At 49.3% G+C, this 15,342-nt stretch overlaps 1 long non-coding RNA gene across 1 annotated transcript; it reads left to right on the plus strand.

Moving 5' to 3' along the window:
- The first annotated feature begins 550 nt into the window (after nucleotides 1-550).
- LOC147054022 (uncharacterized) lies at nucleotides 551-11,907 on the plus strand. Its single transcript, XR_015066730.1, has 5 exons — nucleotides 551-829; nucleotides 1,169-1,288; nucleotides 4,840-4,909; nucleotides 8,888-9,169; nucleotides 11,721-11,907. It is a non-coding gene; the product is annotated as an uncharacterized LOC147054022 (long non-coding RNA).
- Nucleotides 11,908-15,342: the final 3,435 nt, after the last annotated feature.

Below are 15,342 nucleotides of genomic sequence, written 5' to 3' on the forward strand. Positions count from 1 at the left end.
TGTGTCGTGCGAGCTGTCGACTTACGGCTGTTATTCGGAGCATCTTAAACTTCCAAGATGCCTCATCGGGCCCGACGCTGTCCCCGGGCTGTTCACCTGCTGGCTCGGCCTCTCCGCGTGACCTTTGGGGAAGATTCCAAAATAGTCGGCCCCACCTGCATTCCCCCGCACAACTTCTAGGAAGTCGCTGGACTAATGATGCGCATTTTTTTTTCTGAATCATCAACTTGTTGCGTGCGTTTCTTCAACAGGCTCAACGGCGTGTGAAAACACATTGGGACGGCTGCCATTTTGCGCTTCACTTGATACTTGGATAGCCACGCGGTGAGACTTGAATATTCCATTTCATTTCTTGTGTGTGAAGAATAGCGTCGAAAAAAAATTGACAGGTTATCTCTGAGCGAGGTGTTTACTTCTCACAAATCTGCTCAGATCCAACAGGGCTACCGACTCTCCCACCAGGAGCTGGAGAGCGACCCCCTTTGCATCTGGTCCTGCTTAGAAGCCCCGAATACCCACCCCGGACCGGCTGCCCCCCCCCCCTCTCCCAATTCCTCATCCCCAAAAAGCAGCAATCATTAGCTTGTCTTGAGCGCCGCAAAGACAAATGGCGACTCGTTTGACGTGCAACTGGAGTGTGCAAAGAGGAAGCACATGCACAAATACATAAATAAACGGCGCACACGTTTGGAGGCATTCCTGCAGCACCTGCAGCCACTTAATATTTAGCTGCGAGGGGGAAAGAAAAAGAAAAAAAAAAAAGCCTGTCATGTTTGTTCACTGAAGGAAACAAGTTTGGTTTTGATTAGAGCGCCTGCCAAGTGTTGAGGTAACCGCCTGCCTTTCTTTTGCCGTTGCTTTTTATTTTTGGTCATATATATTCTTTAAAGCAATCAGGAGGAGGAAAAAATATCGCTATGCATGTGGCCATTAGTCACCACGTGGATCGGTAGTGTCATGTGATTTCTGCGCCGCTTTTGACTTTCTGTCATCAAATTAACAGCAATTTCACACACAAAAAAAAAACAACCTCTTTTAGAAGACAACAAAACATCACAAATTATTTTACATTAGCTTTTTTTTGTAGGTCTTTTCATGGTAGATCGTCCCACCAAGTTTTATGATCCAATGTCATGTTTTCATGATTGACATGTCTTTTGTTCTCCAGGATGGCGAGCCGAGATAGAGCACTTGATGAAAAGCAGAGATGGGAGGACACGATAATGTCCACGCCGACTCGACTCGGATCCAAAGTTGAACAGAGCTCCGGCAGCGTAATTGTGCTCAGGTGGGTGACTCAAGTTGAAATCTTGAAGAGATAACTTAAAAAAGTGCACAGCACGCTCTCATGTCCAAAATGAGATCATTGCAGCCTTTAGCAACATTTAGTGGCAATTTGCCAAAATACTGTACAAGGAAAGAAATATGGAAATATAAGCCTATTTGCTAGAAGAAGAAAAAAAAAACCAAACTTCTTGCTCAACATCGACCCTAAGCTCTTTTGTGACCCTTTTGAAGACAATCGTAATTGAAAATATGCATTTTTCCGACGAGTCGACCTTGACCAGGTGGAGCGCAACTCGCTGCCGTCGCAGCAGAAATGTCCGCAGCAGGTGTTCGCACAAATGTTTTCACCATTTCCCGTCATATTAAATTGAAAATACAAACACACGCCGACCACAGTCCCGGGACGCAAACAAGCGGAAAAACATTTGACAGCATCAGCGCGTCAGTCAGGGCCGTTGGGTGGGCTCCGCCGCCCGCGCAGGGGGTGGCCCGGCCGGCCGGCCTTGTGAGCCCCCGTTGTGGCGCAAATTGTAAACGGCCCCAAAGTCCGGTGATCCCCGACCCCCCCCCCCCCCCTCCTTCCCGCCAAGTCCCCGGGACACAGAAGGTGAGCTGGACGGCGGCCCGGGTAAACTCCAGCTGGCCTCGGGTTGGGATCTCCCAGGAGCGCCGTGCGGACAGGCCCGTCTTTGTCGTTCATTGGCCATTCCGCAGCGCTTTCAAACTGCGGCATGCTGGGAATTTTTTTTTTATTCATGATTCAAATTATTCACATTTTATGATGAAGCTAATCTTTTGCCTTCTGGAGCATTGTTTGATCTCCTAAGATGGTACACCAGAAAAAAAAACAAAAAAACGTTTCGCTACTAATACAACCATCAGCCGTCATCGCCGCACTCGTCTGTCCTCTGCTTGCACCCTTAACCCAAACAAATCATCGTCTTTAAATACACTCGGAAACATTCCCTCCGCACCCACGAGATGTTGGGATGCTCCGAGGGGGCGACCCAAAAATAGGCCCGAGCTTTTCCAAAGGGGGGACCTGGACGCTGCGTTGCGGGGAATTCTGTTTACGAGGTGCACTCAAGTAGCGCCTGTCCAAAGCTGATTCATGGCCAGGCAGGGTCAGGCCTTGCGAGTGTAGATCAGGTTCACAGTTTGCCTCTTCCAGCAGCTGTTATTACATTTAAACTCACCCAGCTGCCCCCCCCCCCCTCCCTGACTAGAGGTAGCTGGGGTGGGCCGGTTGCGCGACGGCACCGGGCAGAGCTGCGTGTTGCCAGGCCAGGCCGGACTTGGTGGTCCGGTCTTGTTTACCCATTTCAAAGTATTGACATCATATTCTGAAGACAAATGTGACAAACTGTGGAGTTGTTCTCATGGTGTCACCAATGGCCGACGGAGCTGACTCATTAGCTCACTGGATGCTTTATCAAAGTGTCTTTTAATGGCGGGCAGTGGAGTGAAGCGAGCGGCTCTTTGATCCCGGCCTGTTTTCCGTGGCCCCGCTGGCCTCTGGCGGCCCCCCGTGCGGCCCCGCGGGAGCCTGCCTTTGGAGGGGAAGTGGCGATCTCAGATGTCTTGAAAGCTCGGGTTTGATCCCCGATGCTGACATGAAATTTTTGATCGATGATTAGCGCCCCTGACAACCGCCCCTCCCTCCCTCCCTCCCTCCACCCCGCCATCTTCTTCGCTCTCGCCGGCCGGCCGGCCGACTCCAAATGTCAATGATGTTAGTTTAGCCATTGTACACGGCTGGCCGCATCTGAATGGGCGACTTGTACCCGGGCCAGCCCCCCTACAATGGCCTCCTTTCTCACCGCGACTTGTTCTCAGCGTTTGCCTCCTCCGTGAGGACAAGGCTGTCTCTCTCTCTCTGGCTCTCATTTTCGCTCGCTCTCTCTCTGGGAGTAAATTGGAAGCCAGCAAGTCGGAGTGAGGGAGGAGGCGTGACCGAGCAGTAAGCTCTTTTTTTTTTTTTTTTTTTTTTTTCATAAGTACGATTGTTACAGTGTGAGCGGCAGCAGCGCTAAGTCTGCCTTTCACCGCAGAGCTAAGCTTGTTAGCCTCGCTAATCGGACACGAGAAGAGTGTGTCGAGCAGACCGAGGAAAAAGTCGAGTCGATCTGAACTTACTGTTGTGGCGGCGTGGCTTCCTCCAGTGCCGAATTGGCGACTTACTCGGAGTCACGTGACTTGTCATCTTGGGCTCTATTTGAAAAGTGTGCCGACCGAGTCTTTGATTGCCTGCAGGGTCTTGTGCGCTTCTGGCTCTGCTCAGACACGTCGCTGGCTCCTTCCCTGGCATTCCCTTCTTTCAGAGCGAGGTCGCAGGTCAGGGACCGCGACCCCCCCTGGGGCCAGGGTGAAGGACCCCCTTCCCCTCGCCTGTGAAAGAAGGCCCGCTTGGCCTCTGCCGCCTCTTTATTTTGTACACACCTGAGTCCCTTGTTCTTGGGGCCGCAGATCCGGTGACAACGTGCAGAAAGAAAGCTGCGTCTCCGGTTACACCCCCACCCCCCCACCCCCTTTTGGATTGTTCACACGGATCAATACGTCATCTCTTACTTTTTTTTGGAGGGTGCTTGAAAACAATCATCTTTGTTCTCAATGTCTGTTCATTTCCTGTTTTGAGTCTCCACTCAGCCTAGCTGTTATTTACAGCCCCTAGGGGCTACCTGTCATCCTGGCTGCACCGTTGCCATTGCCATGGCGACTCCCAAATTCCACAGAGCACAGGTCCCGACCCCCCCAGTCCCACTACCATAAAGCGACGACCCCTGACCCCCACACCTGCGGACATAGGTCACAACGATCCATTAGAGTGTGTGCGGAGGAGATAGCGCACATACCCTACCCAAAATGTTTATGGGCCCAAGGTCAGCCTATAGCAGCTCCATTTAACATCACAACACGCTCGGCACACCACCTATCCCTCAAAGATTGCTGCAAAAATCCGGAGTTCCGCAAGGATCCATTCTTGCACCACTATAATTAGTATCTAATTAGCTCTCAGATCTCAAGTTCCATTTCATTGATTTGCCTTGCGTAATGTTAGTTCAAAACAAACGTGCATCCCATCCCACCGCTCTTCTAATGAGGGAGACATTTTTATTGGCGCGTGCCAGTGAGGCTCCGTGCCAAGATGCCACTCCGGACGCACTGCCCTCCGTCTGGACGCTCCACCTGCCCATCAGCGCTTGTTTGGCTTCCCTCGGGAACGCTGCCGACCTGCCAGCTCGCCCTTGGGCCAAACCACACAACCCGTCTGCCCCCGCAGACACGGATCATCCAAATGTTATTCCAGAGCAAACCTCCACAGAAGTGGAGCCCCGCAGTTTGACGCACACTCAGACTGTCTCCATGACGACAACAGGAGGGAACGTTCGAAGGGAAGACGGTTTTCCCTCAGCGGGAGTCCTGGAGCAGACTCTTTGGGACAATCTGCTCTTGATAAAAAAATGATGAATTTATTTATTGATTGGCTCCAAATGTATTATTTTCCATGACATACTCATTGGGTTCTCATGCATTGCATTTGTCTCCTCTTAGGTGTCACCTGTCCAACTTCTCATTAGCCCCGCCCCCTTTTTGTGTGAATGTCACAGCAATGGAATAGAAGGTACGTGTATTTTTACTTCACACTATCCACCCCAACGTGTAAAAATCCAGTACAGGAACATAAACCGTAATTGTTAGCTGCCACTAGACGAGCGATTAGGAGCGATTATGTTAATTGCGTGTGACATCACGTCACGATTAACGACGTCAATGCTACACGTTGCAGGTGGGGCAATTTTGAGCGCAAAGCAAACACACAAATGTGTTTTCAGTTTTCGCTCGGTGAGTCGTTGGATCACCGCTTGAGCGTGAGCCATGTGACGTGTTTGGGAAAGGGAAAGAACGGAGCGCTCGTGAAGCCGCTGACAACTTGTCTTTTAAAAACACATGACTTTAGTGTGAAATGTGTCAAAGTGAGCTAACCTGGAACACAAAGGGTGAAATGTTCCCAAGACGTAAGTGAATGTTGGCTTTCGACGGGGTTGGGGGGGGTCACACCCGTACATGCTCCTTGTCACTTGGCCGTCAGTCACACTTCAAACTCCATTCTTTGAAAATGTGACTTTTTAATGTGTGATGCCGACTGCCCACTTCATTATTTGTGTTTAAGTGCTTTTAAACTGGCTTAAGTGGAGAGGATAGACAAGAGGGAGCAGTGACCCCTGTCCACCTCTCCCTCCATCAAGCTCTCTCTCTTTCTCTGGCCACTGTGACTGTACTCCTTTCTCCTCCCGGCTTTGTTTGAAAACAGCTTTCAATTTCCTGGGTAGCCATCTTCAAAGCGAGCATTGGTGTGGTGGTGGTGGGGGGGGGGGGGGGGTCGGAGTGGGCCGCCAGAGGCGCAGTGACAGCTGGGAGGCAGGAGACTCAGAGATCACATCAGAGAAGTCCACATTGCGAGCGCCAACTGACGCCCCCGCCACCATGCCATCATCCGAAAGCTGACCGCCTCTCCCCGCGCACACCAGCGCACCCTCCAGGACAAATACGACAGAGGGAAGCCCGAGATTGGAGGATGGGAAAAATGAGACAGTTAGCTGGGTAAAGTGCGAGGGGGTGGGGGGGGGGGGGTTCGAGGGTCTTTGCTAATCCCTCCACATCTGGCTTCTATTGGGATGCGGAGGCCGCTAAAATAATGTTTTTCACCCGACAAGCCTTTCTGTGCTATAAATTACCCAGCAGCCACTCAGTGAAAGCCATTGGAAGGAGGGGGCCACTTTGTGTTCCTGCTGAAGACAACTCAACTCACCCCCCCCCCCCCCCCCCCCTTTCCTTCCTGTCATCCATCAACAGACGACAACGTGCAGGCAAGATGCGGCTTCCCCAATCAATAACTGCATTTGTTGATAACCAAAACAGCAGCACCTAAACACATAAAACAGACCTGAAGATTAAGTCAAAGGATGAACGGCGACAATTAGCGTTCCCATCAATGACTTCCCACGATTTTCACATTGTGATAGAAATGTGGTGGCGTGCCGCAAAATGAGGTACTTGGTATTCCGGCAAGATAAGATATAGTGAAACAGGGGTCCCTGTTTTCCGTCGGCAATGGAGATAAATGCAGAAACGCAAAGCAGATTTATTGCGTTTAGTCAAGCCGCTTTTGTCCCATCAGTGACCTCTCACAGCCACAAACTATAAACCAGGTCCAGATTCCTCCCCCCAACAACAACCTTCCATCTCCTCTTTTGGCAGGAGTTAACTTTTTTTTTTTTTTTTAAGGACATGGCCTCGGGGACTGGAAAGTGATTGGTTCATAACCAAAAAATATGGAATTTGTGCCCTTGAGCAAGGCAACAAATTCCCAAAAGTGACATCATAGATTTGCTATAATAGACGTGCGGCACATTCTATGCACATGTGGCCACGCCGCCATTATTTGTTCGATATTAGCCCGGCCAGGAAGGTCGTTCGTTCAAACCCAAACGTTAGACAAGAGTTCACTTTGAGGTAAATAAAACACGTCGCTAATAGAAAGCAGCGCAAAGTCCTAATCGGAGGCAGACAACAAAAGCTTGTCAGCGTATGTGGGAAAGTCGGGAAGGAAATAAAACTGTTTACAGGAGAGATTGGAGGCAAACTGCTAACATTTTTGGCCTCTTTATGGCCCCATCATATTTCATCTTGTGCACAGCACCTGTAGGAATGCGGGCCCCCGCACCCCCAGCGGCGGTGAGACGGTCCCCCCGGCCGGGCCTGTCGCCCGTGATGAGCCCGGGCTCATCAGTGTCGGGGGGCAAGCCGAGTTCAAGGCGCATAAAAGCGCCGCGTGGACGGCACGGCAGCCCAGCCCGGGGAGAAGGGCCTCGCCGAGGAGGGAGGTGCGAGGTCACCGCCTCCTCGCCGCTAACACCAATTAGATGAATACGAGCTGACAGGTCGTAGGATGAAAGGCGGAAGGTTGACTAATGCCACCGTCCCGCCGCTAACGTCCGAGCGAGCCAACTTGATTTTACAACCATTAGGCACCTGTCGGAGGCCGGCGCAGGTGATCCCCACACTCTGGAATTACATCTGGGGACGAAACTAGAGCCTTGCGGGACGCCGCGCGGCAAACGGCTTGACGACCATCTGTCCCGGCTTTCCTCCTCTGTGTAGCTTGAGACGTTGACCGCGCGTTCATCCTTCCTTCCGTTCGTTTTCTATTACCGTCATGGCTGAGCCGGAACCGGTCCCGGCTGATGGTGAGGAAGACCCAATAAAACGGGTTTTGGCGATCACCGAGTCAGCCAAAGATCTTGACTATGTGATATGAGGTCACTTCAGCATGAGAAAAATATTTTACACGTCGACTGGGGCTTCTCTTTGAAGAGAGACAACAGCAGAAGTGGGCCTGGATTGGGCGGGGGGGGGGGGGGGGACGCTGTTGGGGTTAGCGCTGACATATTTCATCGCTGTGTAATTCTAGCCGGCCGTGGCCCATCATGTGTCATCCTTGTGTCAATGGGGCCTTTGCCACATACTTTGGCCCCCCCTGCCCCAAAGTCCGTCTCACCATTACTCCATCCCATAATTACCCTGCGCTCACACAATCCTCCCCGGCCTTCCCGTTCATCCTTTTGCCCGACTGCCAACTCCTCACATGTTGTCATCGGCCTGCTGAGAAGAGGGCCGGTCCGGAGCTGATCCGCTGTCGAGACGGGTCTTAGCGAGCCGTCTGCTCGCACATTTGCTTTCACACAAGAAAACCGTCCCGACTCAGTACCGGGCCTGAAGGCTAACGGGCTAACGATTAGCATCAACTTGAAACGGATTCATGAATGTCGAGCATTTATTTGATTTCCTGCACTTAAGCGCGCTGACGTCCTCCAGCGCGGTGCCAGAGTGGCCTCTGGAGTTGATCTCCACCAGGGTCAAAAAGATAAGACCTGACCCTGGAATTCCGCTGAGAGAGCTTCTCCCTTCCTGGTGAAGGATGGACACTTTTCATGGAGATGTTGATGTAAATCTTCCATACTTGGGGTTGTGAAACTTTCTGGAAGGGGGGGGGGGGGCTTCTCTTCCACGCAGGGGTCTAACATATCAAAGAGCAAGGATGCAGCAAGGAGCGGGGGGTGGGTGGCGCTGTTTGAAGCTCTACTTTAAGGGGGGGGTCTGAGTTGGCTTTTGTTCCCACTCCTCCAGCAAGATCCCCTGAAAAGATCACCGAGTGGGCCCGATTGGTCACGGCCGAGATCGCCCCCCTCTGATTGGACACGGCGGAGCGGCAGATGTTGGATCTCCAGCAGGGGGGCTCGGATGCTTGTCGCCAACTCCGCTCCGTTCACGCCGCTGTCATGTTAACGGGATGGTCTGATTGGAGAAATGAATTGAGATTCAAATCTTTCCAATCTGACAATATTCCATTCGAAACGAAAAAAAGTTCAGAGCCGGTCGTCTCGTTTTTACAAACAATTGAGAAGATACCGTGAAAGCTATTTACAGATGAGATTCCACATTTGCTGATTCTGTTTCCTCTCCTCGTTTCCAGATAAGAAGAAATTCGCGTTTACACAGTTCACTAAGTAAGTTTGATTGCTTGACTTTGTCTCACCAGACGCTCTGAAAAGAAAAAAAACGCCTCTGTGACCGAGGAGTCCGAGGAACCAGATATGTTATCTGGAGGGGAAAAGCATTTCCCAATCTGGCCCGCCTCGCCTTGGCCCGTCCTGCCTGCGGAGGAACGAACCATTTGGACCGCAGGCCTCTTCCTGACATCTGACAATCCCCAAAAAAAGATCTGAAGAAGGAAAAACGGAGATAAGAAACGCTGACGTGGCCGACTGGGTGCGAGCCACAAGAGAACAGCCGTGGTCAGCCAAAGGTTATTTGGGGTCAGGTCACTGATTCATTTCCAAACTTTTTCAACGTTGATGCAAATGATTTCTAAACTTGCGTATCAGCCAAACGTGTCATCATATCAAAGATGGATCATTCCAATTTCTCAACTTGCCAGAATATTTTATTCCGCTGACATGAATTCTTCGACACAACTATGACTTGCCAGATCAATTGATCAATTTTTGTGGCCTGCATAAAAAAACAGCAGATTGAAAAAAAAAAAAAAAAAAAAACTATTTTCAGTCAGCACGCAACTTCAGCGATTTTTTTCATTGCAAAATAGTTTTTTTGTGACCAGAAGGGACCATTTAAGGACCACATCCAAAGTCCGGAATGTGAGTCCAAAAGCGACACATTTCCGGAGGTGGATTTGATCAAGCGTCAAGTAATGAGCATCGGCCCCCATTTTACTGGTGATGGTCCTCCTCAAGGTCACGATGCTTTGTGCCTGCGCCTGCGTCTGGATGCAGTCAGCCCGAGGCCTGCATTTCTTCCGCACGTCCCGTTGCCCGATGGATGGATAGTGACGGCCGGCCAGTTGGTTCTCATTACGTCCTCTGCACTTCAAAACTACTCACAAATCAACCAGACCCCCGCCCCTACCTCCGCTCCCCCTCCCCTCACCCTGCCCCGTTATTCTTTTTCATCCCTAGGTCCAAAATTGTTCCTGAAAGTGAAAAAGGTTGCCAGAGGCGACTTTTTCCTTGGGTGTATTTTTTTTTTATATCCTCTTCAGACTTTTTTTTAATTCTTCCATCCACTGTGACTCGGATCCCACCTCCCTTCCAAGTCTTTTTAGCTATTCCTACACCAAAGTCTGGGATAATAGGAAAGTAGTAATTGTCGTTAAGAAAAATACAGTTCCGTTTAACACGTGGAAAGTGTTTGGGGAATCACGGTTTACTCTGAGATTCTGTCCCGCTTCCTCCTGCCCCCACTTTGGTTTTCTTTTTCATCCCGAGGTACCAAATCGTTCCCGAAAGTGAAAAAAAAAAAGATTGCCAGTGGCGACTTTTTTCCTCCGGAGTATTTTTCTAATATCCTCTTCAGACTGCATGTCTCCCCCCTCCTTCCCTCCTTCATGCCTCCTCTCTTTTAAGTAAAAGCCTGTCATCCACCCCGCGGGGGCTCCGCTGGAATGCCGGCGCAATATAGAGGAGCCGTACCTTTGCATTCCCGCTAATGTCCGAGTGGGTCTCCAAGCGTGGGGTGAGGGGGGGGGGGGGAGGTTGGATATGGAAACAAGGTGGAACTGTGCTTTGTTTGTTGCCCTCCGCGCATACCAGCGCAACATTTGAACAGCAACAAAATAAGGCACAGATGTGCTTTTCTGGCTCCCGCTTGGCTTGTCCAAGGCCCAGCGTGGAGGTCACATGGTTTGGAAAGCGAGACTCTCTCCCAGGCCACGTCCGTGCACACACACAAAAGGTGTTTGTCCAGCCACGTTTTTGCCTTCTTTTTCGCTCAGGATTTAGTATCTTAAACAGGATTCCAAATTCATTCCAAAAATTATAACGATAAAATACCGTCGTATTTGTCCTCGTAATGCTTGCACTCGTGAAAATATGACTTACAGGTAGAACATTTGATTGCTTGATGATAGTTTGTTCTTTGATATTTAAAGTGGGCGTACATGAATCAGGCCCCATTTTGGAACCGGCCCCTTGGTTTGAGAACCTTTCCAAGTCTTTCCAAGGCATGGTAACATCTCCACATTGCCAAGTTTCACACGCAAAACACTCCCGTCTGCTCTCCGAGACTCCCTCGTACACTCCGGCGTTGATTATTTCAATCAGTCAGACGTGTCGGCCTTCGTGCGGCTGCTTTAAATCAAGGCCGAGATGGAAGCGCTGGAGAAAGTCATGGAAAGAGAACACACCTTGGTACTGTGGTACTCGGAGGCCCTTGCCAGGCTGCTCTTCATCCACCGAGTGGAGCACGGCCAAATTTCTTCTCGCCTGGAAGTTTTTTTTTTTTCTTGGCTCGCAGGCGCCTGATATTTCAATAAAATCCTCCCGAGGAGTGGCGGCCGGCGTGATGGACTTCCATCTGTTTTCTGTCTTCTGGACAAAAGTGAACTCAACAGAACATCAATCCCTCGGGGTGTCTGACTGCTATTTTGTTTACAACATTTTTTTTTTTGTGGGATGGCTTTGGGTTCATCTTTCTGGCCACTTGCTGGAGCCTGTAAAATATTTTGCCAGGATAAAAAAAAAAAGGAATTTCAATTCTTGCAGTTTTAACAAAACGTATTCACTGATGTGGTTGTTAGCGTGAGATAAAGCATGGCAGGTTTTTTTCCGTAATTTTTTTTTTTTTGCAGCGCACGGCTTTTTTGACCCCTGGCGCACTTAAGCGTTAGTTAACACTCCATCCGGCCTTTTTGCTCCTCATCAGTCATTAACCAAGTGTGACGGGCTTGTCTTATTAGCCGCCGTGCTTCTCTGCACATGCTCTTGCCGGCCCCTTTAATGAGCACTTTAGACCATCTCACCTCTTCTTGCTGATTTATGACTTTTTTTTTTGTGTGTGTTCATATTTTTTTGCAGCCTTGATCAGAGGCCGCCAGCGACTCGGGCAGCTGCGGGCAACATGACGAGAGGTGTGAACTCCCCCGAGCTTAATGAGCCCACGGCGCAGGCGGATTACACGGCGGGTCAAAGGTGAGGGGACGGCGGCCGGAGAGGCTGCTCCTAATATCCGTGAGGCCGATTAACCGAGAGGAGATTAAGTGTGTCGGTGTCCGTGAGAATTCCATCTGCTCATCCGGAGAGGAGCTCAAAAGAAAAATTGAAGTTGGGAAAAAAAACCAACAACATGGTTTTAGAAATTCGGATTCAAGCTCCGGAAATTCAAATTCAGATGGCACAAATATAGTTCAAGCGGAAAGTAGAGTACATAAAAAGTCAAGACTTTGAAAAGCCTCCCGCCCTTCCTAAGTCAAATTCCCAGAAGGAGCACAGCACAAATTATAAATCTGCAGTCAGATGCCTATGAAAGTATGAAATCAAACTCACCACAAAGGAGGCCAAGCAGCCAAGTTAGCTCGTAACTCTTCCTCTCTGACGGGGAACGTTTCTCTCTCGCTCGCTCTCTCTCTCTCTCTCCCCCTTTCTCTCTTCTCTTCAAATGGAATAGCAGTTGTCTTTAAAAGTCAAACTGTGTAAGGTGAGGTTGCCAATGTTATCCTTCCTTGGAGCGATCATGATCGACAGAATCGAATTATTTGACTGCATTTTTCTTCCAAGAGGCAGACAAACTTTTTCTGAGTTCATTTGGCTATTACGTGTTGCATCAATCAAGATTAGTGGGCCCGTCCCAGAAGAGGTTCTGCAAGAACAAAAAAAAGCCAGGACTTTATCATTTCTTGTCTCTCTGCTTTTTGTCAAAGTCCAGCCTGGCTTTCAAATTTGCGTCTTCATCTGCAAAATGTTCCCATAGGCTAAAATGAACGCGTTGGCTTCACTGTCCCAATATTTTTGGGGAACCGTGTCACAGAACTAATGACCCTCCAATTATTTTCAATGAATGGAGCCATTGATTGTGTTGCAAGTATTTTCCTCTTTGGAAACTGTTTGCTCTGCGCGGTTGCTCGCTTTTCTGGAGCGCCGACCACGCACGCATTAGACGCCCACTCTCCGAGTGGAGACAAAAGGGGGAGCAGATATGGATCCTCTTCCTTTTGTCCAGAACGCTCCGTATGAAACAGAAGCCACTCGCAGGAGTCCCGGGCAGGCATGAGAGATTTATGGCCCCCGGAGAACAGATTGTTCGGGGAGCTCTGTCGTCGTCTCAGACGGGTCGGAGGGAGAAGGAGAGATCATGAAGACATCGCTTGTCTCTGTCTTCGCCTCACATCTGCCTCCGAATCTCCCCACAAAGCTCATCCTGTTCCGGGAGGAAATCACACCTCTGGGATTAGACCAGCTCCGGCACATATCTTGTGTCTTGTCACTGACTTCTGCTTTGGCCCATTGTCAGCAATGCGTACGCACAGACAAAACACAGCGAGCCCCCATCCCGATCCCGGCAACCTGCGAGAATTTAAAAAAAAAAAAAAAAAAAGTATCTTTTTTTGTTGACATTTTCTTCTGGCTCCACACCGATTATCTGCCGCCGATTACAAATCCCGCCTCGTGTCACATGTGAAGGAGCGCACAAACAAACTGTTGCCATGAGGGCAAAGACTTTGTTGCAGATATTTTTTTCTAAACTAAAACAAAACATTTTCCCAAAAATATTAAACCAATAAACCCGCTCTACAAAAATCAAATTAAAAAAAATAAACAACTATTATAACCTTGGTGGGCACGGGGGTGGGAGGCTGCATAGTTCATATTGGACTTTTTTTTAAAATGGCTAATTAAAATTACATTTGGGAGAGAAAAAAAAAACATGTAAATGCATCGTTATGATTCCAGAATGTATCTTTCAAATTGTATTCTTGTGAAAGCCCTGGAGGTGTCTCACAAAAACGTTAGCATGATTTTAGTTGCAGATAAAATGGCTTTAAAGAGGCGGACATTTTGGGAATGCTGTCCGCTTCTGGAAATCTTGTTTACAGGAATGCCTGCTGACAGCTTCACGGCTTCGTGCGATAGACAAGAGATTCCGTCCGCGACCTCGACTCGAACAGATGCGTTCTCAAGAGCCGAGCGCACATCCGCGGGATTTTTATGACGAGAATATATCTCGTGGCTTTTATTCCTTCTCTGTGACAGATTTCTGTCGACGTCTAATGCTTGGGTTTCAATTTTATGACAAGAATGCACGTTGCACTTTTAAACCTCCGCTCAAACTCACCTTGAGGTTTTCAATTTGATTGACATGTCATCATTAGTATTTTTTTTTTGGGCGCCGGATGAGGGAGCGTTACCACGGCAACGGGACGCAAGAGCCAAACTTCCAAGATGGCCGCCTGCCTGTGAATAGACGCATTCCTCTACGGCGGGGTATCTGCTTCTTGGGGGTGTTGATGGTGGTCAGGAGGGTGTTTACTCCCAAAGGGGACTGTCTAAATAGTAGCCGCGGCTGTTTTAAGGACTTCCTGTGACTCGCTATTCCATAAAAGCCTAGTTCAATAAACAATCGCTTTCCCATTGGGGGCCGGCCGGGTGTCTGCGAGGGCCAGGGTTCATTCCGGGACCTCCGACATGTGGCTTTTTTTTTTTTAAAGGAGTCTCGGCGCTCTCACAGGTCACCACACTCGCTTTCATTCACACGCGCACACGGTTGCGACAAGTTACTTCCGAGGACAATAAGACTTTTATTCTCCGCTCACCTGAAACGTACATTTACGTAAATCTTCAAATTTGCCATTTTGAGGATGAGACTAATGTTAGCTTATCTCATGAGACCTGCTAACGCCACGCTAGGCAGACGTCAGAGATGCTCGGACGAGGCTAGTCGCAACGTTGATGGAGTAAAAAATTGCGTATGAAGTGAAAAAAATGTCACTTATTAAAAATGCATTTTAGCTCAAATTGCCTTTTTCCATTTGTTGGATTATGATCCTATCCACTGAGCGCACTCTAATGAGATCTATTTCACAACTTGTCACTTTCGATGGTGCTCTCAACTGATGGAGTGCAAACGAGTGAGACCTTACACACATTGATGGAATTCCCGGGGGGACCGCGACGGAAAGAGAGAGCGAGAGAGAGAGAGAGAGAGATCCCACGCCAGTGATGCAGAAAGCAGATGGAGAGAGGTGCGAGCACACACACACACACACACACACACACACACACACACACACACACACACACACACACACACACACGTGTCTGTATCATGATATACAATATACACATTCAGCCTTTGTGTTGAGGGATTTGTTGAGTGTACGTTATGAAAGAGTGACATTTTCACACTAGCGCTTTATGTCTTCACCTGGATTGAGTGCAAAAGATGTTTTCAACTCACAAGCAAAAGTAACGAGACACTCAGTAGAATATGGGAAAAATATTTGTCTCTCCAACCAGGGGCGTGCAGAGGTGGGGGGGGGGGGGGCAAGGGGGCTGTGGCTATCTGAAGTGAGTCCCCCCCTCCCCACTTGTGCTCTGACTTAAATATTGTTTTGTGCTCGTTATCGCTCGGCGTTTTAAAAGTTTTGGAGTTGAGCGCATGCATGCTCTGGCAGAGTCAAGCATGGGCTAGAACTGCTTTGCT

The sequence above is a fragment of the Syngnathus leptorhynchus genome, chromosome 7, assembly GCF_054491065.1.
Source record: "Syngnathus leptorhynchus isolate UIUO chromosome 7, UIUO_Slep, whole genome shotgun sequence".
Classification (NCBI taxonomy): domain Eukaryota; kingdom Metazoa; phylum Chordata; class Actinopteri; order Syngnathiformes; family Syngnathidae; genus Syngnathus; species Syngnathus leptorhynchus.